Source organism: Dama dama, unplaced genomic scaffold (genome assembly GCF_033118175.1).
Source record: "Dama dama isolate Ldn47 unplaced genomic scaffold, ASM3311817v1 ptg000109l, whole genome shotgun sequence".
Lineage (NCBI taxonomy): Eukaryota > Metazoa > Chordata > Mammalia > Artiodactyla > Cervidae > Dama > Dama dama.
This window is the reverse complement of record NW_026870920.1, coordinates 4,860,361-4,864,500: the sequence shown is the minus strand read 5'-3', so window position 1 is coordinate 4,864,500 and position 4,140 is coordinate 4,860,361.

Below are 4,140 nucleotides of genomic sequence, written 5' to 3'. Positions count from 1 at the left end.
ATGAAGAGCTTCAAAAGGTGTCAAATATATGAGGAGCATAAAACGGTCTAAAACATAGGAGGAGCATGAAGCGGTGTTGAAAAACATGAAGAGCCTGAAAAGGTGTGAAAAATATGAAGAGCTTGAAAAGGTGCCAAAAATATGAAGAGCATGAAACGGTCTGAAAAATAGGAGGAGCATGAAATGATGTTCAAAAACATGAAGACCTGAAAAGGTGTGAAAAATATGAAGAGCTTCAAAAGGTGTGAAAAATATGAGGAGCATGAAACGGTCTGACAAAGTGGAGGAGCATGAAGCGGTGTTGAAAAACATGAAGAGCCTGAAAAGTTGTGAAAAATATGAAGAGCTTCAAAAGGTGTCAAAATATGAGAAGCATGAAACGGTCTGAAAAATAGGAGGAGCATGAAGCAGTGTTGAAAAACATGAAGAGTCTGAAAAGGTGTGAAAAATATGAAGAGCTTCAAAGGTGTCAAAAATATGAGGAGCATGAAACGGTCTGAAAAATAGGAGGAGCATGAAGCGGTGTTGAAAAACATGAAGAGCCTGAAAAGGTGTGTAAAATATGAAGAGCTTCAAAATATGTGAAAAATATGAAGAGCTTCAAAAGGTGTAAAAAATGAGATGAGCATGAAACGGTCTGAAAAATAGGAGTAGCAATAAGCGGTGTTGAAAAATATGAAGAGCCTGAAAAGGTGTAAAAAATATGAAGAGCTTCTAAAGGTGTCAAAAATATGAAGAGCTTCAAAAGGTGTCAAAAATGAGATGAGCATTAAACGGTGTGAAAAAAATGAGGAACATGAAGCCGTGTTGGAAATCATGAAGAGTCTGAAAAGGTATGAAATATACGAGGAGCTTCAAAAGGGGTCATAAATATGAGTGTCATGAAACGGTCTGAAAATTAGGGGGAGCATGAAGCGGTGTTGAAAAACATGAAGAGCCTGAAAAGTTGTCAAAAATATGAAGAGCTTCTAAAGGGGTCAAAAGTAGAGGAGCTTCAAAAGGTGTCAAAAATGAGATGAGCATGAAATGGTGTGAAAATATGAGGAGCATGAAGCCGTTTTGAAAATCATGTAGAATCTGAAAATGTGTGAAAAATATGAAGAGCATCAAAAGGTGTCAAAAATATGAGGAGCATGAAACGGTCTGAAAAAGAGGAGGAGCATGAAGCGGTGTTGAAAAACATGAAGAGACTGAAAAGGTGTGAAAAATATGAAGAGCTTCAAAATGTGTCAAAAATATGAGGATCATGAAACGGTCTGAAAAATAGGAGAAGCAGGAAGTGGTGTTGAAAAACATGAAGAGCCTGAAAACGTGTGAAAAATATGAAGAGCTTCAAAAGGTGATAAAAATGAGATGAGCATGAAACGGTCTGAAAAATATGAGGAGCATGAAGCGGTGTTGGAAATCATGAAGAGTCTGAAAAGGTGTGAAATATATTAAGAGCTTTAAAACATGTGAAAAATACGAAGAGCTTCAAAAGATGTGAAAAATATGAAGAGCTTCAAAAGGTGTCAAAAATATGAGGAGCATAAAACGGTCTTAAAAATATGAGGAGCATTAAGCGGTGTTGAAAATCATGAAGAGCCTGAAAAGGTGTGAAAAATATGAAGAGCTTCAAAAGGTGTCAAAAATATGAGGAGCATTAAACCGTCTGAAAAATAGGAGGAGCATGAAGCGGTGTTCAAAAACATGAAGAGCATGAAAAGGTGTGAAATATATGAAGAGTTTCAAAACGTGTGAAATACATGAGGAGCATGAAACGATCTGAAAAATAGGAGTACCATGAAGCAGTGTTCAAATACATGAAGAGCCTGAAAAAGTGTGAAAAATATGAAGAGCTTCAAAAGGTGTCAAAAATGCGATATGCATGAAACGGTCTGAAAAATAGGAGGAGCATGAAGCGGTGTTGGAAATCGTGAAGAGTCTGAAAAGGTGTGAAATATATGAAGAGCTTCAAAAGGTGTGAAAAATATGAGGAACATGAAACGGTCTGAAAAATAGGAGCAGCATCAAACGATATTCAAAAACATGAAGAGCCTGAAGAGGTGTGATATATATGAAGAGCTTCAAAAGGTGTGAAAATTAGGAGGAGCATGAAACGGTCTGAAAAATAGGAGGAGCATGAAGTGGTGTTGAAAAAGGTGAATAGCCTGTAAAGGTGTGAATATATGAAGAGCTTCAAAAGGTGTAAAAAATATGAGAGGCATGAAACGACTGAAAAATAGGAGGAGCATGAAGTGGTGTTGAAAAAGGTGAATAGCCTGTAAAGGTGTGAATATATGAAGAGCTTCAAAAGGTGTCAAAACTATGAGGAGCATGAAACGGTCTGAAAAATAGGAGGAGCATGAAGCGGTGTTGAAAAAAATGAAGAGCTTGAAAAGGTGTGAAAATATGAAGAGCTTCAAAAGGTGTCAAAAATATAGGAGAATGAAACGGTCTGAAAAATAGGAGGAGCATGAAACGGTGTTCAAAACATGAAGAGCTGAAAAGGTGTGAAAAATATGAAGAGCTTCAAAAGGTGTCAAAAATATGAGGAGCATGAAACGGTCTGAAAAATAGGAGGAGCATGAAGCGGTGTTGAAAAACATGAAGAGCCTGAAAAGATGTGAAAAATATGAAGAGCTTCAAAAGTTGTCAAAAATATGAGGAGCATGAAACGGTCTGAAAAAAAGGAGGAGCATGAAGCGGTGTTGAAAACATGAAAAGCCTGAAAATGTGTGAAAAATATGAAGAGCTTTCAAAGGTGTGAAAAATATGAATAGCTTCAAAATGTGTCAATAATGAGAGGAGCATGAAACGGTGTGAAAAATAGGAGGAGCATGAAGCGGTGTGCAAAAACATGAAGAGCCTGAAAAGGTGTGAAAAATATGAAGAGCTTCAAAAGGTGTTAAAAATATGAGGAGCATGAAACGGTCTGAAAAATAGGAGGAGCATGAAACGGTGTTGAAAACATGAAGAGCCTGAGAAGGTGTGAAAAATATGAAGAGCTTCAAAAGATGTCAAAAATATGAGGAGCATGAAGCGGTCCGAAAAATAGGATGAGCATGAAGCGGTGTTGAAAACATTAAGAGCCTGAAAAGGTGGGAAAATATAAAGAGTTTGAAAAGGTGTCAAAAATATGAGGAGCATGAAACGGTGTGAAAAATAGGAGAAGCATGAAGTGATGTTGAGAAACCTGAAGAGACTGAAAAGGTGTGAAAAATATGAAGAGCTACAAAAGATGTGAAATATATGAGGAGCATGAAATGTTCTGAAAAATAGGAGGAGCATGAAACGGTGTTGAAAAACATGAAGAGCCTGAAAAGGTGTGAAAATTATGAAGACCTTCAAAATGTGTCAAAAAAAAGGAGGAGCATGAAATGGTGTTCAAAAACATGAAGAGCCTGAAAAGGTGTGAAAAATATGAACAGCTTCAAAAGGTGTCAAAAATATGAGGAGCATGACATGGTCTGAAAAATAGGAGGAGCATGAAACGGTGTTGAAAAACATGAAGAGCCTGAAAAGGTGTGAAAAATAGGAAGAGCTTCACAAGGTGTCAAATATATGAGGAGCATGAAACGGTCTGAAAAATAGGAGGAGCATGAAGCAGTCGTCAAAAACATGAAGAATTTGAAAAGTTTTGTAAAATATGAAGAGCTTCAAAAGGTGTGAAAAATATGAGGAACATGAAACGGTCTGAAAAATAGGAGCAGCATGAAACAGTGTTGAAAGACATGAAGAGCTTCAAAAGTGTCAAAAATATGAGGAGCATGAAACGGTCTGAAAAATAAGAGGATCATGAAACGTTGTTCAAAACATGAAGAGCCTGAAAAGCTGTGAAAAATATGAAGAGCTTTAAAAGGTCTCAAATATATGAGGAGCATGAAATTTTCTGAAAAATAGGAGGAGCATGAAACGTTGTTCAAAACATGAAGAGCCTGAAAAGCTGTGAAAAATTCGAAGAGCTTCAAAAGGTGTGAAATACATGAGGAGCAGGAAACGGGCTGATAAATAGGAGGAGCATGAAGCGGTGTTCGAAAACATGAAGACCATGAAAATGTGTGAAAAAAATGAAGAGCCTCAAAACGTGTCAAAAATATGAAGAGCATGAAACGGTCTGAAAAATAGGAGAAACATGATGCGGTGTTCAAAAACATGAAG